Source organism: Pleurodeles waltl, chromosome 11 (assembly GCF_031143425.1).
Source record: "Pleurodeles waltl isolate 20211129_DDA chromosome 11, aPleWal1.hap1.20221129, whole genome shotgun sequence".
Lineage (NCBI taxonomy): Eukaryota > Metazoa > Chordata > Amphibia > Caudata > Salamandridae > Pleurodeles > Pleurodeles waltl.
In genome coordinates this window covers 73,186,341-73,210,871 of record NC_090450.1, presented here as the reverse complement: position 1 = coordinate 73,210,871, position 24,531 = coordinate 73,186,341, and positions in this window count along the sequence as shown.

Here is a 24,531-nt window from a genome sequence, read left to right as displayed (position 1 = left end):
GTTGGGGGTGTTACCAAGTTTCAGCTCTACAGGTGCAGCAAAGCACAACCTAGAACGTCTCTCAAATAGTACTAGCGCTGTGTGCCAAGCCCTTTACTAAGAGAAAAGTATTATTCTTGGATATCAGAGGAATTTCATCCATGAAGACTGTCCCCTGAAATGCATTAATACCAGCGATATGAAAAGGGCTCTGCGCTGTAAGTTTGTGAGATTTGCCTCCAGGACAACTACAAAGTAGCCTAGAAGGGTCTAACCTGGGGGCTGTCTCTATCACCATATGTTAGCTAGACTGCTCCCTCCTAGTATGGTGAGGAACTGCTTTACGAATGCTCCAGGCCAGGTCTCTAATGACACATATTGACAAATAAATGGCAGAGAATTGCATGTCTGTGGTATTGGGGTTTCTAGTCACAAAATGGAATATCTTGGGCCTCCTAGTTTGTTGCAATTGTGTAAGGTTAGCCTGAGCAGCATCAAAGTCAATTACTGAACATAATTCATACTGTACCCTCATCCACCCTGGTGTCCTTTGTCAGAGACAAAACCCACCCCCACCTGCTAGTGCATCTCAACAATCGAAAAGTTGACAGCAAGGGTTTTAACTTGTGACAAATTAAATGATAAGTACAATGTATGGGAGACAAGACTTCACTCCAGAGGAGAAAGTAGTGGTAAAAGTGTGGAACCATGGCAAATTATCTTGGGTAATGTGGGTGCAGTGCGAAGTACACCTTCCCGGATTTGAGACAGCAGCTGAAGGGATGGAGTAATAAGGAACCTACAAAACCTCTAGTGATTAAACTTACTTATATAGTTTATTTCCAGATCAAATCTACATCAAAATGCATAGCAAGACTTAGTTGCCTTACCTTGATATATGCTCTTTCATCGGTCACGTCTATCATTAGGGCATCAATCTTTGAGTCTGTCATGAACAAACTTTGTTTCATGTCAACCAGCAAAGCTTGAATGCTCTGCTCCAGTGCCCCCCCACACATCCTGAGTGGCATTGGTCATCACCAGGAGCGGGTTCTTGGTTAATCGTCTTAGCCGTGTACCAGGATTTGAAAGTGATCTTAGGTTGCTTCCAGTTATCTTCTATGTGGGTGTAGCAAGTCAGCCAGAATGTATCTGTAGATTGTACAGATACATTAGCTCTTCACCCACAGTAATTTGGAAAAGACATGGGACAACTATAGCCCCTATAATTTCATAGCCAAGTCCTTCCAGTATTCCCAGAAAGTAATAAAAGATTCCACTGGGGCATAGACCGAGAGAGTTAGTCACACTAGGTCCCACCATACCCCTCAGGACAGTGGTGCCCCAGACATCTGTTATAAAGCAGAAGGTGGAGGCATGAGAAGACCTAGGCCAGGGAGTTGTTGCAGTATGTCTCTGGAATAGAGTGGTCTACCACTCCTGTCAGTGTATGTGTGGGCCACCCTGGGGAAAGTGCCACCTACAATTCCACATCTGTTTTTTCAATGTTCGCTGTAACCATTGCCAGTGGCAGGCATGTAAGTCAGTTGTGGAGGAAACCAAGCTAGAAGACTGTGGTCCCAGCTCCACCAAGTGTTGTTTCATTCACTGCCCCACCTCAGCCAGTGTCTTCAATCACACTCATTTCATAGTTGGGTTCATGCAGTAGCTTCCTTCAATTTGGTGCAGGAAAGCAACTGCTCTGTGAGTGTGCAGGGTAGGCCACCTCCACAGCAGGTCTCAGCCCACAGGCATAAGCAGCAAGGTCTGCTATACCGTTCAGAGGCCCCACTGCAAATAGGTCACAGGATCTCAGCCGTTGACACAACACAGGCCACTCATGCTGGATGAGGCCCCAACGAGAAGCCCAGTGATATGAAACCTACTGGTCACACTTCCTACTTAGCTGCACAACTCACATTCAGGTCTTCAACTCTCAGGTGAGCGATATGCTCCGGTAGTTTTATGTACCCCACTGGCAGTGTAGTGATGCAAGAAAGGGTTTATAGTACTGGATGACTCAGTGTGGGTCCGTTTGGGACAGATTTATATTCAATATGTCATGCAGAGCTCTACTAGAGTGTGGCCATTTTGTAGCTCTGCACTCCGGTGTCCCCCCAAGCATTGCCACTTGTTCCTGAGCCCCCAACCTATCAGCTTCAGAATGTCCACCTCCTCCCCTGACTCTACCCTGGCATGCCTCAAGTGAGTGCTCAGCCTCCTCGATGCCTGGGAGGTATACAGCTACAGCCCACACCTCTCCATCACCAAGCCCTAACAAGTTCCATCACCATACTGTCAATAGCTCCTTGGCCCTCTCTCTGCAGTCTTCACCCACGGATACTCAGCCCAGCAAGAAGAGCCAGGAGAACAGGCGCCATTTGACACCACCTGTTGGGTAATTTGTGAGATGGGCACCGGCAGGACTGACACATGGGCTGAATGAATGAATAAACACAGCCCCACCTTACCAGATAATTCAGGCATTCCACCCATCACTTATTTGTCTACTCCTCCAGCACCTACTGACACAAAAAAACAGAGTACTTGTGTTCACATTTGTGAAAACATACATCCACTCCATCTCCTAAGACCCAGTGTGCATGATTCCCATATTATGTGCAAGTTTATTGTTGACTTTTGTGTGTGTTCAGGGTTGTGGTGCGTCACCTGTTGAAGAAACCAATTCCTTGCTTGCTGTTTGTCAGTGTGTGTGTACCAGTTTCAAGTGGACCCAGAGTGTGTGTTACATGGTTCATGTTATTGGGCTGACAGAATAGTGAGAGTGAACCACTCCTAAGATTATTAGTCAGACTGTCTCTTTCACTCATATCCTTTCCAGTAAGTCACAGGTGCATTTTATTGAAGAAGATGCACCCGACACCCAGCTCCATAAGGTTTGATTCTATACTAAACTCTTTGGTTGAGATTAAAATCTTGCCTCCAGAAACTTGTTCAAAAGAAGATATTTATTGTACAGCGCAAGTAGATTCCAGAATTAATGATTCTGCACTTTTAGCTGATGATAATGAGAGACAATGTAATGTTTTTAATGTTTTTAATATAATAAAGCTGTATTAGGTTGATAGTGGTTTTGGCCTATTCATGTTTTTGGAAAGTGCACATTTTGGATGCATGTGTTTTCAAAGTATGTACTAACTTGCCTTTACCCTTCCAAATCTGTTCTCCCCAGAGCTCAAATGTCACCTTAATTGTTATTTAATTTGTAGCAAATTAACTTAGCTCAATGTTTTGCTTGCGCTCTACCATTCTTAAAATGTAATAATCTCTGAACATGTTCCTGCACCTGTTCCTGGAGAGGACAGATTCACAACTCTATATAAATTGAAGTCCACTTACTTTGGCTAAATCAAGGTGCTGTTTATATTTTGAACACATTATTGTTTTCTCTGTAAGACATAATACATCTTGATTCATTAGATGTAGAGCATGGGTCATTTTATGATGCAATGTACTTTCTGATCTACTATTGGTTTTGGAGATGTAACTTTTGTGATTGAAACATAGTTACGGTATGATTTCTTTGCCCTTCCTAGTCCCTTTTTGTGAACAGACTCCATGTTAGTCTGTTTACACATCTACACTTAAACTATTCTCAGATTTCCTCTCTCTCTTACTTTATTGCACAGTCCTTTAAGTAGATGAAGGCTTAGTTTCCACTGCCAATGTTATTTTCACATTTATTTGTTTTTTGGGTAGTTTGAACTAATTGACTAACCATTTTCTTTTTGCCGTCTGCCATGATTCTTACATTTTAAATAAACCTTCCAGCTTTGCACACTGAATGTTGACCACTGGTTAGATTATTCAAAGTGTATTTTTCTTGTGTGGAGTTTCCGATGTGGTTTCCTCTGGGTTCTATTTTGAATTTTGTTTAGGGCTCTCATCTTTAAAGATACACCAATAGCCCTGACGTATCATTCAGTGTTTTTATGAAAACCACAAAGACTAATTCATCACATACACCTTAAATCTATTTTTTTGTATTTAGAATATGTTCATGTATCTCTTCTTTTCACAATGAAGTGTATATGTTATATACAGTCACATTTTAATAGTGTCAATCTTGTAAGATCTTTATAATTTGCACAACAACCACTTAGTTGCACATGGAAGATTGCTAATGGTATCTAAATTAATATTTAGTCAGTTGTTTGTAAAACAGGCAGGCAATACGAGAGCCGGATTGGAGCTGAAAATGTATTTATTTTTACCTCTAGTCTGCAGAACAAGATTTGAATTTGTAATCTTTCCCTGATTTATGAAACCAGTTGACAGACACCCCGTCTGCCGTGCCAAAGTCTATAATGCACATGTAAAATGTTAGATAGGGACATCTACACCTGTAGAGATAGAGTATCTGTCAGATTTGGCATCCCAGGTGTGGTTTCCCCTGACTTTTTGCCTTCAGACCTCCTGTTTTGTTTACCTTGTTTTTGCTGGCTTTAGGACTCTGGGCACTTTACCATTGCTAACTAGTGCTAAAGCGCATGTGCTCTTTGCTTTGAATAGGGGAACATTGGCTTGTCCTCAATTGCCATATTTTTTAACTTATAAGACTCTGGTTAAGTGCACAACCTGTGCCCAGGGTCTGTAAATTAAATGCTACTCATGGACCTGCAGCACAGATTGTGCCACCCATTTTAGAAGCACTTCAAACATGTCCCAGGCCTGCCATTACAGTGCCTCTGTGAATGCATTGCATACATCCCCAGGATTGTCGCCGATGCATCGCCTCCTTTGCTCCTTGCATCTTGTCCTCGAGATAACACAACAGCAGACTAAGGTACTGTTTCAGGGGACCAAGGCTAGAATCAGTATCTGACCACGCTCCATTGTAGTTGGCCTGAACGTTTGGATCTGACCTGGTCTAGTGTGATTAGATTGCCGCTTTATGCTTTTAAGCACTACATTTCTGTTTACTTTTTAAAATTTCATATCTCAAGTTTTACTTACTGGATCTTTGTCAATTTGGTCCTGTTTGGTTCAATAAAGTAAGCTCTTTTTTTCTAACTAGGTGTAAATCTTTTTGTGTTTTCACTGTGTTACTGTATAAAGTGTTGCACTAATACTTTACACATTGCCTTTAAGTTAAGCCTGACTGCTCTGTGTCAAGCTACTAGATGGTGAGCACAGGTTAATTGACAGTGTATATCTGACTTAACCTGACTACGTATGTGGTTCCTGCTGGATCCATGCCTCTGCGAACCAGAAACCCAACTTCTAACAGTATCTCATCATCCAACGTTTAGATGAGTCTCAGTGTTCTTCACTAAGGATGGTAAATCTAATAACTTTCAGTGGGCTGAACTAGAACCTGAGTAGGGACATACATGCATCAATATTATTCTTTACCGTATATGCTACTGTTGTCCACCAGGTAATATTTGTCTGTCTCCTGCATAAGAAATGGTATGCAAAACTGCCTTTAGCTTTCCCATACACAGTGGTTTATTTTAGTGCAGTTTTTCATATGTCTGTTTGAGGGATAATTAATTATTTTACAGAAAGCTTACTGTAGATTTTGATTCCTTGGTACCAGGTTACTTATTCTGTTATGGCTGAATGTTCATGATTTATGAAGGTATTTCGTTATCAACATTTGAAAAACTTTCAAGAATATCATTACTGGTGCAATCGGCTTCAACATGTAAGATTGGTGTAACCTTTATGAGCTATGTAATTTAGCAGTAGCATTGCTATATCAGCCTGTAAGGTGTATCTACCACTGCGTTCAAGGCAAGTGACTGAAGGATGTTTACAACGGTTCATTTTTAGGGGGATCCTTTTCCAAGTAGATTAATGATGGTCACATATTTAAGTTGGGTGCTCAAGGCTGGACCTAGCCTGTTATATAATTTTAGAAAATTAGGTTCAGGCGGACTCCTGAGCATAGTGAAATGAAAGTATGAAACTGTGACACAAGCTGGTAAAGCAGCTCAATCAATATATGGAACTTGTATTTTATATATCCTGTGGGTCTTGTACCAATTAAACAAGTTTAATTTAATGATGTATTTTTGTTTAAAATGAAATTGGGGTTACTTAGAAAGGCACAAACAATTCCAATTGCATGGTATTACCTTTTGATTAACAGAACCATCTTATGTATGTCTTCCACTGGAAGTCTCCATAGTGATGAACTAGATCAAAATCCACTTATTCATAGCCGCAATGTGAAAACAGTGAGAAACAAAAGTTGTTTCCCACAGTTTGTACATCACCAAGGGATATTCTTGATTTACCTGTGTTCCACAGTTTATCTGAGTCTGTGGAGACCCAAGTGAAGTGGTGCAAATGCAGTTGATAGCCTCTACTGCCTTTCTTCTGCCGTCCAGGGTCTCCTCCGACCTGGAGGAGGCAGGAGAATGGGGGAGGTGCTCGCCACCGCCAGTTGCCTCAGTCACTTTCAGCAAGAGGTCACTAAATATCTGAGCTGAAAGGAATTTGAAAACAGAACAGCAGGATGGTTTTTCATCTGGAAGTTTTGAGTGAGATCAAAGATAATTCAAGCATCACTGTCTTTTTAGGGGCGAGCGCAAAGCGCTCCGTCCCATCTCTCTCTGGGCTTCCAACCACACCCATGTCACGACAGTCACATTCATTGGTTCGTGGGCTTGCCTTTTAAAATCCGCTTGCTTTCATTTGGGAAAGGCATGCATACGTCATGCCTTTTCTGGTGTTTAGCCCACCTACACAGCACCGGTAAACTACTAAATTTCACTCAGAACCCCTCATTGAAAAACATTCCCGTTATTAAGTGCTACCCATGTGTATGCGAAGAATACAAATAGCAGGAAAATCAGATCATGCTTTCTTCATGGAGGTTTCAATTTATGATTAATACACAATTTCAGAACTTTGGTATACGCAGAGCTTTGGTTAGATTGATCCCTATTACTGAATATAACAATATTTTAGCATAGCAGTGTATCGATGTTTTTGTTTCACAGTTTGTATGCAAATTTCACAGCTAATAGTCTAGATTGAATAGAAAGATTAAATGAGTATTTCATTTCAGAGGCCACCGTGCCTCTTCTCATTTTGCAGAAGAAAACAAATTAGATGTTTGTACAGACAAGTACTACTATCATATAAAATACAGGTAGAGTGACAAATATCCAGGGCATAATGTTATTCTCCTTATTGTGCATTCTTTAACTCGGCAAACCGGGTCCATCAAACATCCACAGACTTCAGCAGCCTACCCAAGCACACCCCGGTCCTTTTACTGTTGTGTAATTATTATTTATGATTGCCTGCGTGAGTGCTGGACACCCCAAATCCCCCCAAGTTGTTGATCAAATCACGTACTGAAGTTCATTGCAAAATATTTTTTTTCAGACATACAGCCAAATATTACAGGCAATACATTTATTTTCTCTTTGTATGGTTATGTTACATGTCTGTAATTTCCACCCACACCACTTTCAGGCAGTTTAATAGTATTCAAGGCACATTTAGAGCTTCAGAGATATGCCTGACTGATTCATGTATTCCCGGGATGTTTCCTGTTCCCACAGGGAAAATGTACCTATTATTAAAAAAGGATAGAAACACTTAAAAACGTTTCAAAAAGGAAGATGCTTACCACATAAGTGTCCATTGACAGTTCCGAGCTGCCCTGAGGCCATTTATATGTTATTTTTCTGTGAGTGTTCACTGAAAGTGGAAACTATAATTAAACCACGACAGCTGCCAATGGATCACATTATATGGAAAATACCGTTTGGTGGCTTGAAACGGAGACATCTACCATGTTCAACTGTGAAGGTGAAGTCGGTGATTTATAAAATGACCGTCATCATTGCAGTGATATTACTGTCATGACACACGTCTGTCTTCGGGTGCAGAACGTAAGCTGGTCCCAACTCAAAAAGGATTTTTTTTCTTATTTGGATATTTAAACCTGTACATAACTTTTCAAGTTCAAGGAATTTCTAAGGAAGGCGTGCTGAAATGACAAGAATGCTAAAACTAAGGGGCATATTTGAGAGCCCCTAGTGCCCCCTTAGCGCTGCCACAGCAATTCTTTTTTTACGCGAAGGCAGCTCTAATGTGGCTTTTCTGCTCCACCATATTTACAAAGTGGCTAAATGCTGGCATTGGCCACTTTGTAACCCCTTGTGCCACATTATGCCTGCGCCAGGCATAAATGCAAGGGTGGCGTTCCGGCGCTAGGAGGCCCGCAAAAATGGTGCAGTGAAATTTAGTAGCTTTCACTGCACCATTTTTGACATCATTTTAATGCCTGCTCAGAGCAGGCATTAAAATGATGCTCCCATAGTAACCTATGGACTTTGCTGCACTAGCATCAACATTTTTGACACCAGTGTAGCAAAGTGCCATAGTAGCATCAAAACGTTTGTCACTGTCAGAATCCCCCAGTTAGCATGTGGAGAGTGTTTGGTCCTGATCAAATTGAGGAGTGAGGGTGTCCTGAGGTATCGGACCAGCACTGCAGAGACTCTCAGAGCGGTCCCCTGTCGGAGACCAATTGCCTAGTACAATGTGGGAGATACTGCCTACCCCAGGATTGGATGACCCGTCCACCTGGTCTAGTGAGGGTGCTGCATGTGGGTCCCACTCCCAAAGCTGCAGACAGTTCCCCCTGCGCCAGGGGGGACCTGATGCAGGCAGATTACCTGCTGGACTCCAGGTACTGTGGTGACAAAGCAGCTGCCCCGGGTGGTGGCGTGCAACTGCCTCTTCTTGAGCTCATTACTTAGAGGAACCAAGGGTCATCTCCCTGCTCCATCTGCAGTGTGGGCCAGGGGCCAAGGCCCACAAAGAAAGAATCACTGTCTTGCACCCCTTTTTCCGGAAAGCCCGAGTGGATGGGAGATGCAGCAGGAGCCCCGTGGGAGGAAAGGAATCTTTTGCTTTAGCTGTTGTGCCGCAAGCTCATGGCAGCTGCCTTCACCTTCCTTACCAGCAGGCAGAGGGACCCAGGGAGGGCTCCCCACCAGCAGCCAGGTTGTGCAGGCCTTCCCCCATTTTGGACCTACCTAGGGGGCACCGAATCCATTATCGTCTTCCAGGGAGAAACCTCAATGAAGGAACCCAGAGCATGACAAGAGGTTGCCACCAGGAAATTACTCTAACACAGAGAAATTGAGATTACTGTAATTCAGGAAATAGGTGTGCAGGGTGACGAAGGGACCATATAAAGTCTAGTAGGGGCGCTGCTGCACTGCGCCTTAGGTGTGGTAATGTGGTGAGTCATGTGCCCTAGATCTTAATCTAGTCACTTACACAGTATTTATTATTAAATATCATCTTTACCTGGCACTGTCAGGATAAGGAGTACTCTATTCAGTAATAGTTTATGAGGCACAAAAATTGCAACCCACATATGCTGTCTTGTCAGGACGATGATTATCATCACAGAATTGGTACCTAATGCATAGTGCTTATGATCTATGTTGTTGTTTGTCTAATGATATATATCAGGGACGTTATGGTTAGGTTCACATTTTAAATGTACAAAAGCATAGAAATTCACCAGTTATAGTGTAATCACCTCAAGTAACTATAGCTCGTTCCCTAAGGTAACTATAACTCGCTCCCCCATCATGCACAGGTATGTGATCAATAATTTTACTTCAAATGTTACAGTGATGTTATCAATGATGTTATCAATGATGTTATCAAAGATGTCATGAGTCCCGTAATTTGTGGGGTAAATAGCAGGGCATGGTGGGGCTGCAAATTATAGTTATCTTTAGCCGTACGCAGCGGCGGTTGGCCACAGATGCCAACCCCTTATAAGTACCCAACCATGCACCATGCACGGCCTTCACCCATGCGCAGTGGAGGTAATCTACAAGACCTAGCCTGTAGCCAGACCCTGCTGCCAACCCTTCTAACCACCCAACCCTTTTGGCCGTGCTCAGGGGGAGTTGGTTGCAGCCTCTCTGGGTGTGAGAATAGGTGAAGCTGGGTGTGAGAGTGTGTACACCAGTGTTTTGGTGGGTGTGCCGGTGTGTGCATGGGTCTGTGAGTGGGTGCATGAGGGTGTCAGTGAGTCTGTGAGTGAGTGCGTGAGTGTCTAAGTGGGTCTGTGAGTGAGTGCGTAAGTGTATGAGTGTGTGTGTGAGTGGGAGATACAGATAGAAAGATAGATAGCGAGAAAGAGAGAGAGAGAGAGAGTGAGAGGGAGAGAGATAAAGAGGTTTTTTTTTAGCTTTGATGGATGATTTACTTTGAATGAGATATTTTCACACAAATTCAAAAGACAAATGTAGTTGTCAATTAAAAAGAGTAAGAGAACCCTTTCAGTAAGAGCCTTCAACATTTGGAAAAAAAAAAGGGAAACAACCATGGGCACACCTGGATTTAAACCCTCAACGCTCAGTGTGAAGATCTGCAAAGACTCCATAGAAAATGACAAATACCCCAGAAGTAGTGATCCCCAGGGCTGTGAGGGAGGCCATCGGACCACTCCCTCACATGAAAAGCATTTTTGCCCCCTGAGTGGTAGTCCCCAGGGTGTGTGGGCTGTGTGATCCCGCTCATAATTCATTACAGTCCCTGGGAGATGTTGGTCCCTGGGGCGGTGGGGGAGGCCATCGGGCTTCTCCCACATGATAAAAGCATTTTTGCCTCTGGGTGGTGGTCCCCATCATGGTTCCACTGTAAAAAAAAAAATCAAATGCTCTTTAGCCCTGGCGGAGAGATGTTCGTACCCTTGCCCCTTTTGTATTTTTTGTTCTTTTTTTGTTCTTGGCTTCAACCGAGTACCAAGATGGCTGACAACACTTCAACGACTTTCTTGTTGAAGTGTTGAAAGCCAATCAGATCTCAGCACGAGATCGGGAGGGGTCACAAATCCTTTGCATTCCTATATATCCAAGTTTGGAAGTTCGCTTTCTGGACCCGGACCTACCTTTCTGCCAAATGTAGTGTAATTCCGTCCAGTAGTTTCTTCATCATCGCTGTTCAAAATCCCTATAGAAAAATTGATGGGGAAAGCGTGTTTTGGGACACCCCCATTTCTTAGCCCCACTTGACGGATCACCCTGAAACTTTCCAGACAACAGCAGAGGTGACTGGCAAATTGTTTTGGAAAGGTTTGTGAAGATTCGACAAACGGTGCCAAAGATATGGGCAAAGAAAAAATGCTTTTTTTATTGAAACTAGGTCTTAACTGTAACTACCTAATGGCGACCGAATATATATATATATACATATATATATATATGTATATATCCAGCTCGAACAGATGTTTAACAGGGGATGGTCATAGTTGCCACTGGTTTCTCGAAGGGAGCAGCCACACTAGTGATGATTTTGAAAAATAATTGGCATATATTATTGACTGATCAAGTTTTAGGGTCTAGATTCTCATCAGTGCCACAAGTTACATATAGGAAGAGTACCTCTATCAAGGACCATTTGGTCCACAGCCACTATGTTGATAAACAGCCTGATTTGAAAGCCACACAGGATTTCCTCCCTGTTTACAATGCAAGGCATGCAAACAGAGCTCTGTAGTGAAGGAATATTAGACTGCAGATAGCCAAGGTTCCTGCAGATCACAAAACTGTTAAATTGCAATTCAAGTGTTGTGATATATTGTTTGATATGTCATGTGATAAAATGTATGTGGGCAGCACAATATATGTGGCAAAAAAGAGGATACTGGAACATGTACAGGCGATTAGCGAGGCTGACACAATCTACCGAGTGGCACGACATTTCCAGAGTGAGCACGGTGGCAACTGTAACTGATTGAGGTATTTACGTACATAGCAGGTGCCCATTGAGGAGAGAAGATGAGTCAGGGTGAAAAAACCTTGAGAAGCTTACAATCTCAATACATAATTGAGCTGCAGATAAAGGTCCCTGGGGCCCTTAATACTGAAGAAGAATTATGGTCACACATTGGATAAACAGGAATTGGGTGGAGTTATGCTTTCAGAGGAAGGAGGCTGTATCATGGGAGTAGGTCTTACACATTCTCCACATGGGGATAATTATCAGATACCTGTATAATAAAGGGATATCTAGGGTGTATATGTAATGGTGTCAGCACCTCAAGAGACTGCAAGGAGTGACGCACACCGTATGATGATTTTGGCAGCACAAACAGTTGGGTGGCCAAGTTTATGGGGCTCACTGGCATTTGAATATTGAACTTGTTTGATTTGCTTTTTATTACCTTGATTGATTTTTGTTAATGCTTATAGTGCTGCAAATGCCCTCAACCTAAAGAGATTTGATGTATAGACACAAATATGAATCACGTGGTTTTAATTATGTGATGTACCCAGGTAACGATGATTGAAGAGAGATAATTTTATTTTGGGTCTATATATGTTCAAAGATGGACGCCGCATAGTGATGGAAATTAGCGTGCATTATTTATGTTTATTGTCTTGCAGCGTGACTCAATAAATTGTGGTTGAAAGAGTTAAAGGATGGCAATTTGTGGCTAGTATCTTGACATTGAGGAAGGTTCGCAGCCAAAATGCGTTTGTCAATTTTTATTGCTTCAGTTGGGTGTGAATAAATTCACAATACGGATAGTTGCCCACATGAGTGCACATTCTTGGAATAAAGTTATAGTTTAGCGTGGGACGTCCCTCACGTAACACTGCACTCGCTAGAATAAGAAGCGGTGGTTTGACGGATTGAGTTAAATATATATGGAGTGCATCCAAGTGAAATACAGAGCGGCTGATTCAAATTGCCATCCTTTGTTTGCACGTGTTGGTGATTCCAAAGCTGCCCAAGGTTTATGGATTCCCTTGGCGGGCATAGAAAAAATTGTCAAAATACAGAAATATTTTTGACTTTGGACAAAACATGGCGAAAAGTGCAAGAAACTGTATTTTTTTTTAAAAAAAACAAGAAACTGTATAGTTTTTTCTACAAGCAAGAAAGTGTATTGTTGTTTTCTAAAACTGCAGGAAAGTGTATATATGTATTTTTTTTTCATAGAATGGCATTAACAAAATGTTTGCTTTGTTGAAATTACCCTCTACCCAGATTTCAGGAACAGGCACTGTTGCAAAAAAGATCATTTTTTTTTCCTACAGTGGTAGTTAATTTTTTGTATTTTTTGACATTTTACCTACCAACAGATGGTGGTGAAAACACAGGTGTGAATCTGGAAATCTATTCATTTCTTAAAAGTAGGCAAAATTTGAAATGCAACAAGCATCATTTGTACAGCTCATTTTAGAAGTTAGGTTTCTGGTTGGCAGAGGTATGCACCCTGTCCAAGAGGGAAAACCACAATCCTCGTCAGGGGAAGTTAGATCACATCACCCACCATAAATTAACCTGTGCTCACCTGCTGGTAGCTTGGCACAGAGAAGGCAGGCTTAACTTAAGACGCAATTTGTAAAATATTTGTGCAACACTTCAAACAGTAACACAGTGAAAACACTTTAAAAAAACTCCACCCCAGTTTAGAAAACTATATTATATTAATATGAACAAAAGAAGACCCTAACATCAAAAATCCAATAAGTATAAATGGAGATATGATTTTTTAAAAAGAATAAATGAAACTGTTTTGCTTAAAAACTTAGGTCCATATTTATAGTTTTTTAGCATCGCATTTGCATCATTTTTTGACGCAAAAACAGCGCAAATTTGCAAAATACAATTGTATTTTGTGGGTTTGTGCCATTTTTGCGTCAAAAAGCGGTGCAAATGCGGCGCAAAAAAAGTATAAATATGGGCCTTAAAGTGCCAACTGGGGCTATTTAGTTGCGCAAGACTGAGGTAAATCCAAACATTCAGACAGAGCGCGATGGAGTGCGGGCGAGATACAAGGACCAGATTGGCCTGCTGAAAGAGTATCTTGGTTAGCTGTAAACGGAGCCCAGAGTGTGAAAAATTCTTCAAACTCCGCGAGCAGGGTGGAGTTCACTGTCCATCCCTAATCTTGGTTTCCAGTTGCATCAATGTCGAGGACAAGATGTGAGGAGCAAGGTGGTGAAACGTCATTGTTGATAATTCTGCTGTAGCCGGTGCATCAGTTCCGAGCCATGCAAAGTTGGAGATGCACAGGAATGAAGATGATGGGCCACGCCGTTGGCAATGCAAAACCCCCAATCCTCGCAGAAGTGGCGGTGCTTTGACATTGATGAAGCTGTTGTGTTCTCAATTCTCATAGCAGCGGTGATGCATCAGTATCAAGGGAGTTCCACCAGTCCCAAAAAGCACCACAACGACGTTGCTGTGTGGATTCTGGACTGGAGAAACACTTTATACACACTTTCAAGGGCCCATGACGAGATTGGCACCACTTGGCAGGGCAAAGCTCTCAGAAGGCAGAGTGCAGGTGCTATAGATGATGAGATAGAAGTCTTTTGTGTCCCTGAGCCTTCAGAAGAACAGGAACCAGCCAGAAAACCCTTGGAGTCAATCTGGGTTCAAGTGAGCTGGGTCCAGTCCTTCATCAGCGGGGCAGAGGGAAGTATTTACAAGGGTATAACAACAGAAAAGCAATTGTTCCATATCAGCAGTTCAGAGTGGCAGTCCTTGTAGCACTATAGCAGTCCTTCTTCCTGGCAGAGTATTCACAGGTACAAAAGTGTATTGAGTTGGTAGGGTCAGAGGTCCAGTACTTGCATCCAGTTGTGACTTTGAAGTGGGAGTGACTTCAAAGAAGGGCCTTTGAAGAGTACAGAGGTGAGTCCTTCCTCCCTGGCACAGTCTCACTACAGGAGGGTGTGTAGCCCTTTGTGTGGTGACAGGACACAGCTTATTCAGGTATACGTGTCGGGCTGTTACCATCTACTCCCTCCCATCCTGGCCAGGGTGGCCCGTTAGGATGTTGATTGTCCATCAGTTACATCTAATCTTCCTTTGTGTGTGGCTGTCTGGAGGGAATGCACACGAGCCCAGCTGTCACCCAACCAGAGGTGTATTCAGCAACATGCAGAAGGCACTAGGTGATTTAAAGTAAGAAAATGCCAACTTTCTAAAAGTTACATTTTTCAAATTGTAACTAAACATCTGATGTTACCATTAAAGATTTATTAGTACAATTTCATAGGTACTAAACATGAGATAGCTACTCCTTTTCAATTAGGAATTACAGCATATTAAATGTAATAAGGAATCTCCAATGTTATCCTATGAGAGGGTTAGCCTCACAGCCATGAAAAAATGAATTTGGGAGTTTTTTCACTACCAGGACATATACAAATTAATACGTTTATGTCCTATCATATCACTCTACCCTTTGAGCTACTTAGGGCATCCTCTACGGGTGGCTGATATGTCATAAAAGGGACATTCAAGGCTTGGGAAGAGGTTTTAAATGCCAAGTCGATTTGGCAGTGTACAACACAAAAACAGGCTCTTATATAGCAGGCCTGAGACATTTTTAAGGCCTGCTTGAGTCGGTGGCACATGTAGGGCTGCAGCCCCACTACTAGTACGTAGTTCACAGGCCCTGGGCACATGTAGTACACTTTACTAGGGACTTATTAGTAAATTAAATATGCCAATTGGGGATGTGCCAATCAAATAATGTGTTACAAATTAGGTCTCTAGTTGGCAGTGGTTTGCACCCTGTCTACGTAAGGAACCTCACTCTAATCAGGGTGAGGGAATCACACAGCTTAGACAACCCCTGCTCATCCCCTTGGTAGCATGGCATGAGCAGTCAGGCTTTTCTCACAGGCAATGAGTAAAGAATGTGTACACACATACACAGTAACACAGTGAAAACACCACCAAAGTACTCCACACCAGTTTAGAAAAACAGGTCAAAGCGACAAAATTCAAACATACAGAAGTAAAGATAAAACGTTTTAAAAGTTGACATGAGTATTAATCTATAGGAATCACTAATTGTACCTTTTTAGCACAAAGTACATGGGATGTGTCAAAAACAAAGACTATGGCCCTCATTCTGACCTTGGCGGTCTTTTCGCAAGACCGCCGAGTTACCGCCGCGGTGAAGACCGCCGACCGCGGCGGTATGCCGCTGTGCGCATTCTGACCGCTGGGAGCGTTCCGCCGGAAAACCGCCAGCAGCCACACTGGCGGTCGGCGGGAAAGTGGAGACTGGTCAACCTCCACCGCCACGCCAGCAGAACACCGCCCACAGAATTACGACCCACATTTCTGTGTGGCGGTCTTCTGTTGGCGGTCTTCTGTTGGCGGTCACCTCCCCATGGCTCCTGTCACCTCCCGGAGGACCAACGCACAAGGTAAGTTGATCGTCCGTGAGGGGAGGGGGTGGGGGGGGTGTTGTGTGATGTGTGCGTGCATGGGGGTGTGCGTGTGAGTGTGTAGAGGGGGTGTGTGAGTGCGTGCATGCGGGCGGGGAGTGCTGCTGTGCCTATGGGCAATGTGTGTAGTTCGGCAGGTGCGCATGTCGGCATGTATGTGTGCGGGTATGTGTCCCCGTTGTGTATGTGTGTGTGTAGGGGGTGTGTATATGTGCATGTTGGGGGTGTGTGCATGTCGGGGTGCGTGTATGTGCATGTCGGGGTGGGGGTGGGGAGGGGGTTCGTACCACCTCTGGGGGGTGGCAGGGGGGTGGAGGGTGTGGGGGGAGGACTCGGGGGGGCAGTGGAAGGTGGGGGAGACCCCTATCAGTGCCAGGGAAGGAATTCCCTGGCCCCGATAGTGCCTACCGCCATGGTTCGCATGGCGGTTCCCGACCACCAGAAACCGCGGCGGTAAGCAGGGTCATGATACCGTTGGCGGTCTTGGGTCGACCGCCGGACCGGAGTGCGCAGACTCCAGCCCGTCGGTCATGACCGCCGTGGCTGTCGGAGTGGGAAGTGGCGGTCGGTCGCGGCGGTGACCGCCGCGGTCAGAATGCCATTTTTTATACCGCCGGTCTGTTCGCGGTCCGACCGCCGCCTCTCCGCCGACCGCCAAGGTCAGAATGAGGGCCCATGTGGGCCACGGGGTTGGCGAGGCACCGAAAATCAAAACAATGCATTGGTTCCTTACTACGGAGGGGAGGTGATGCTTTCATTCTTTCCTTGCAGGAGAGGAGATGCGTCAGTTCCTCACCAGCAGGGGAGGTGAAGCATTTATTTTTTTCTCGCAGGAAAGGTGATGCATTAATTTCCAGCCACACATACTTGGTTCCTTACTGTGGTTTGGGTCAATGAGAAATTGATGCTCTGGGGATGATGCATGGAAAATCCAGATGTGCTGTGTTGCTGGTGCTGCTGGGAAACAGGCACTGCATCAGTTCTGCAGCCTCAAGAGAGGCACTGTGTAGATTCTTCTGCCACAGGGCAGGCGCTCTGTCGATTTTTCTGCTGCGGCACATCAGTGCATGGATTTTCTTCTTCAGGTCACCAGCTTACACTTCCGAGGGCCCACGGACTGGAGTTGATACCACTTGACAAGTCAGGAATCCCGGCAGAAGAGTCCAGACACTGGCAGATGAAGTCTTAGATGTCCCTGAGACTTCTTCTTAACAGAAGGCAAGCTCAGTTCAAGCTCCTGGAGAACCTTGAAAAGCCGGATGTAGAAAGCAAAGTCCAATCCTTTCATTCCAAGGACAGAAGCAGCAAGAAGCAGGAAAGGATAACAAAGCGGCAGGCAGAGTGGCAGTCCCTCATACAGCATCCAGCTCTTCTTCCTGGCAGAATGTCTTAAGTCCAGAAGTATTCTAACTTTGTGGAATCAGAGGTCCACTTCTTATACCCATTTATGTCTTTGAAGTAGGAAAACCTCAAAGAAAAGTCTTTGTGGTGTACACAACACCCCTTTCCTACCCTTGCCCCAGACATGCTCCAGGGGGTCGGAGACTGCTTTGTGTAAGGACAGGCACTGCCGTATTCAGGTGCAAGTGTCAGCTCCTCCCACTACTCTAGCTCAGGAAGACCCATCAGGTTATGCAGCTCCGTTTGTGTGACTCTCAAGAGTGAATACACAAACAGCCCAACTGTCATCCTGATCCAGATGTGTATTCTGCAAACAGGCAAAGGCACAGGATGGTTAGCAAGAAAATGCCCACTTTCTAAAAGTGGCATTTTCAAACTTACCATTCAAAAACCAACATCACCAAAAGATGTATTTTTAAATTGTGAGTTCTGAGACCCCAAACTCCACATCTCTATCTACTCCCAATGGGAAACTACACTTAAAAGATATTTCAGGGCAAACCCCATGTTGCCCTAGGGGAGAGATAGTCCTTGCAGAAGTGAAAAATGATTTTAGCAGTATTTCAATATCAGGACATGTAAAACTAATCAGTACATGCCCTACCTTTCAAACACTTCACTCTGCCCATGGGGCTGCGTTGATCCTTCCGTGGGGGTGACTTACCTTTAGTAAATGGGAAGGTTTGGGCCTGGCAACTGGGTGCACTTGCTTGGTCAAAATGGCAGTTCAAAATTGCACATATAGGCACTGCAATGGCAGGCCTCAGACATCTGTACAGGGCTATTCTGTGGGTGGCACCATTAGTGCTGCAGACCCACTCGTAGCATTTGATTCACAGGCCCTTGGCACCAATAGTGCACTACTCTAGGGATTTACTAGGAAATCAAATATGCCAATCATGGATAAACAAATCACCCATACAGTTTAGACAGAAAGCACTTGCAGTTTAGCACTGGTCAGCAGTGGTAAAGTGCCCAGAGACCGAAAAGACAGTAAAAACAAAATGCAGCACACAAACAAAAACAGGAGGTCAGAGGCAAAAAGTTTGGTGATGACCCTGCAAAACGGCCATTTCCAACACCATGTTTAGAGGAGAGAGCACAGGCACTTTAACACTGGTCAGCAGTGATAAAAGGCTCAGAGTCCTAAGGCCAACAAAAAAAAAATTCTGCAAAATATGAGGCAAGTAGGAAAAACTTTGGGATGACGACCACCCTAAGGCTGTCAGGTCTAACTGCTCACTTGTGCTTTTCTCAAAGAAGTTAATCATTGTGATAAAAATAATGAAAGTAAGTTAAAAAAAAGAATAGGTGACAGTATTTCATCAGTAAGTCTTTGCTCTATTCTGGTCACAGGGATATGTTAGTGTTTTTGGTTGTTTGAAATCGTGCAATACCCTAAGCCAACAGGTGAATGAAATATGAATGAAAAATGGGTATCTGGGAAAACTGTGCATTTTTTAAAATATGTCCAGGATATTGAGTCCAGAACTACTGGTTATTTATATGAATTCTTAATTCGATGGGTGGGGGTGAGAGGTGGGGGGTTACCAATACTATCCTGTAATTAAGATGGCATTTTGTAAAATGTGTTCTTTCTTGCAACTGGCTTATATTTGAAAGCCTAAAATGGAGAGTAATTTAAATGATATTAACAAATGTTCTACTAATCTGTTTCCTACACTTCTCCCAATAAGAATGGTACCCCACTTTTATGTGTGGGCCTATATACAGTGACATTTTAGGCCCTAAAAAGAAACATGGAGACATCATATTTTGGCTATGGAAAATGATCAGTTTTGACAATGTGGGCACCTGTGAATTTTTGGCCTTGGTTCAGCTGCAACCCAGGGAAACCTACCAGGACAAAACATTTCTGAAACTTATACACCCAAGGTCATTTGACTTGTATTTATCCAACTGTTTTTCTCATCCAGAAAGCTTAAAAATATCAAACTTTGACTAGTGCTAGAATCACACATTATCCTCACATTTCTATGAGGTGGAAAGTTCTGGAACTGTTTTCACACTTTTCCTGATAAAAATGGAACTGGTCAAAGTGTGAACTGCGTGAAGACAATGTAGTGCCAATGAGGTTTTCACAGTTATAGTTTTAATATGTTGTAATGACATGTTCAAGATTCAGCCACACTTAGGAGGTAGATTTGCAAATGGGCGAATAGTGGGAACATATGGTGGTAAGACTTTGGGCATTGGATGGACATGCTTGAGTTTTCTGACACATAAATATTGGGAAAGTTGCCTTTTTCCCCGTACTTTGACATTCTAAGGGCATTCTATGCTTAAAAACATATTAGAATCCAAGCAAGCAGCACCACCCTGATTTGGCAGGGTTCCCTGGTTGTCAGTTAAACCAGAACCCAAACAGTGCAGCCATTCATCATGGCAAATGAGAATACATTTGTTTTTTTTTACATAGTTTTAACACATAGAATGCATGGCCTAGCAGAGATGTGTAGACCTCTCATCTGCCTACTCTTGGGGCTAGAAATGTTTTCCGATGCCAGAGCATGGGGACTGATGCCAAGATGGTCCAGCACCCCACCTACTTCCTTCTCTCACTTTATTACCTGGTAGTGTGATGAGATTTCATCCCCTCCCTCTAGTTGTGCAGATTATGGGGGTCATTTTGACCCCGGCGGGCGGCGGTCGCCGCCTGCCTGGAGGGAACCGCCATATGGCCGACCGCGGAGGCCATTCTGGCTTTCCCGCTGGGCTGGCAGGCGACCGCCAGAAGGCCGCCCGCCAGCCCAGCAGGAAACCCCTCCCCACGAGGAAGCCGGCTCCGAATGGAGCCGGCGGAGTGGGCATGTGCGACGGGTGCAGTTTGCACCCGTCGCGTATTTCAGTGTCTGCTAGGCAGACACTGAAATACACAGTAGGGCCCTCTTATGGGGGCCCCTGCTGTGCCCATGCCATTGGCATGGGCACGGCAGGGGCCCCTAGGGGCCCCGCGGCACCCCCTACCGCCATCCTGTTCCTGGCGGCCGAACCGCCAGGAACAGGATGGCGGTAGGGGGTGTCAGAATCCCCCATGGCGGCGCAGCAAACTGCGCCGCCATGGGGGATTCCAAGGGCAGTGGTAAACCGGCGGGAGACCGCCGGTTTACCCTTTCTGGCCGCGGCAGAACCGCTGCGGTCAGAATGCCCTTTGGAGCACCGCCGGTCTGTCGGCGGTGCTCCCGTGGCCGGTGACCCTGGCCGTCACCGGCCGCCAGGGTCTGAATCAGGCCCTATGTATGTACCATTTGTACAACCTATCAGCTCCTCCAATTACAACTATTAAACAGTGGAGGTATTTTCTCCAAATAACTTGTAGAAGCTTGTTATGACAGTGTTGCCATGCATTGATGATCATTTTTCCTCACAAAATGCTACATAAGGATGTAAAAGCTCAGTCCAGCTGTAATCGTTATTACGATTTAGGGGTTTTGCCTCCAGATTTACTGATGCATACCTCTTCATTTTTGCCTTACATTATTGGTGTACGCGAGAATTGTTTCTGGTAGACAGAGCTTTAAAATGACAGTCTTTGTTTTAAAGAGCATTTTAAATAGTAAACCTGTTTAGCTTGACGTTTACAAAGTTTCTTCTGACAACATCAATAAAATATAATTTTGTAAGATTTTGCCTCAGTGATGTTCCCCGGCAGTGTTCTGATAGAAATCTCTTGTGGTTGTTTTCCAATTATACTAGATGCACGTCATCAAGGGAAAACTTGTTGCATTGTAGGTGGTAAAAGTAATTCCCCTACTATTCTTTTCGCACAGCAGGAGGCTGTTACAAAGATGGAACTTCCTACACTTTCAAAACCTATGTGCCCTTTTCTCAAGAAAACCCATAGCTGGCCAATGCTCCCAAAAACATTAGTTTCTACTACTTGCCTGCTCTGCCCCATCAACAAACTTATTCTTACTTGAACTCTTCCCATGCCCCTTGAAGCACTTGCACGTGGCCACTTGCCCTTTCATCTCCCCTGAATCACTGGTTATCCTGCCTTCCACCACTCGACAAAGCACACCCCCAAGGCTTGCCCCTACCCCAGACAGTAGAGCACAGCCCCTTTCTAGGCTGTCTGAAGAGTTCTGGCTGCCCCATCTTCCTGTGAGAACCAATTGATGAACATCAGCCAGGCCTAAAGCACTAGTTGATGTGTGGAAAATGACTTAGCATTAGAATAATAGTGTGAAACAAAAAGGTGGCATGTGAATGCATGCAGGACTTTGTGTGTGTGTTTGTGAGCAATCATGTCTATGAGTATGAATGCTGTCTTAATGTCTATGAGTGTGTTTGTGTGAATATATGTGTGTTTATTTCTTCATGCATAAGTAGTATGCATTTCTACTGCCCGCTTTGGTGAAATGATGTCTTTCACACAATGGTGGACATTTCTGGAAACTTGTGGGTCTCCAGGGGATGGTGCCTATTTCCAAACTGGTAAAATGTTGTCTCTGGCACAGTAGTGGTAATTCTTGCCAACATGTGGCCATCCATGAGATGACCCACCCTTGCTAAAATACTGGTCTTTCTATAATGGTGCTTTTTTCTTGCCAACTGGTGGGTTTCATAGGGATGGTGATCTTGGCACTGGCATGGTAACATTCTGACCCTTGCACAGTGGTGAACCCTGATGGTTGTAGTAGTTGCCTCTGGTGTCCTGGAGGTCCATCCTACTATAGCTTTGCACACTGGGCCAAGGACATGAATTCCTCAATTGATTTTCAGTGTAGTGTGGGCGAGCAGACCAGGCTTCTCAGGGTAGTAGTGTGGTGGGCAGAGGCTCAGATCTCACAGTACAACAACCAACAAAAGAATGCACTGCCCAGCCCAGTGCTTGTCATATTAAAGAAAATAAGTATGTTGATACCACACCAATACGAAATATTACACACATTAATGGGCATTCAGATACAGGACCCTATTATTCGATCTTTTGTCCCCAGTTAAGTTTTAGATAATTTATAATGCCCTCTCCTAATTCCTGTGGTGCCCCTGCTATGTATAGTATCTAGCAGAGATAAAAGGCCACAGGCAAAACTCAGGCACAACTGCAAGTTCACCAAGAGACTACATGGTATGCAACTATTAGGTCATTTCTTTCAGATCTTGGACAAAAGGATTCACACTGGCAAATGTTAAGTTTCGAACAGCAGGCTTAACTTTATGTTTCAAGATACTGTCTCTCTGCCTCTTGTTCTGTAGTCTTGTGTTATGCGTTCAAAGTGGGTGCAGTTGCGTGAGGTGCTGAATGACACATTCATTGCACTATTGGCATCTGTGTCAGTGGTGTGGGACCAAAGGCAAAGGTTTCTCTACTCACTTGGGCTGTTAGGTCAAACAAAGCAGCAAGCCTGATCAGCAGGTGCTGGTCTTCAGAAGGTGCAGCCTCAGGGCCCCAGGTGGGGTCCTCGGTTTCGGGGGTGATGGTGGTTTTCACAGGATGTGCCAAATGCCCATAGTTTCTTTGATCAAGCTGCAGATGTGCTGTATAGCAGACTGTAGTTTTGTCTTATAGATTCTTCATGCAGTTTGCCACATGAAAAGTGCAGGCATATCTCATGATTCCTCATGTCGTGAGTTGGTTCTGGCTTCACTTGCAACAAAAGTTGGCTCCAATTGATGCTTCTTGCTAGAGCCATGGCTGGGGTTCTGCTCCTGAACAGTCTCCTTCCCTCTCTGAGCAGGTAGGCTGGCTTTGAAGCATTAGGCAGATCATCAGCTTCTTCAACAAGTAGGGTCCAGGTACAGTCTCCTTACCTCTTGAAGACTGACTGTCATGGAAACACCTTCCGTGGTTTCACAATACCTCTTTGTGGGATGGTTTGGATCCTACCTTCATACTTATTTTCCAAACAGCGGTTGTGGATCCACTGTCTAATTTTCTCTAACTGGTTCGAGGTGGTTTGCTTTTTCTTGCTGTACTGCAGACATAGGGGGTCATTCTGACCTCGGCGGTAAAAGGCGCTTACCGCTGGTCAGAAGACCGCCAGAACACCGCCGCGGCCGCGGTAAACCGCCACGGTCTTTCTGACCCGCAACTGGCAAACCGCCAAAAACCCGACATCCACAAAAGTCCGCCACACCAAAGGTCAGCGAAAAATTGGCAATGACCAAACCTCCACCGTCACACCAACAGAAATACGCCCATTCCATTCCGACCCACAAATCCACGCAGCGGTCTTTCAACCGCGGTATTCCATTGGCGGTACACACCGCCGCGGTCAAAATACACACACACATAGAAAACTCAGCCACATTGGTCAGTTTGAAACACACACACCTGATACACATACTAACACCACTCCCACACACCCAACACAATATAAAACACACACCCACATCACCCACAAACCCCTGCGACCTGAAATTCTTGACGAAGGCTAGAGAGAGAGCACAGAATTGACAATCCCACAACACAGAGGCACACTACACCATCACCCACACAGAATCCACGCACCAAACACCACACACCACCACACGCACCACACTCATCACCATAAACGCCACCCCACACCTCATCCACACCACCCCATGGCACCCCAAAGACACCCCAGGTTCACTGACGCAGAACTCAGGGTCATGGTGGAGGAAATAGTCCGTGTAGAGCCCCAGCTCTTCGGGGCACAGGTGCAGCACACCACAATTGCCAGGAAGATGGAGCTATGGCAAAGGATAGTGGTCAGGGTCAACGCGGTGGGACAGCATCCACGCAATCGGGATGACATAAGGAAGCGCTGGAACGACCTACGGGGGAAGGTGCGTTCCATGGTATCAAGGCACAACATTGCGGTGCAGAAGACTGGCGGCGGACCCCTACCTACTCCCCCAGAATTCACAGCATGGAAGGAGGAAGTCTTGCACATCCTGCATCCTGAGGGCCTCGCAGGAGTAGGCGGAGGAATGGACT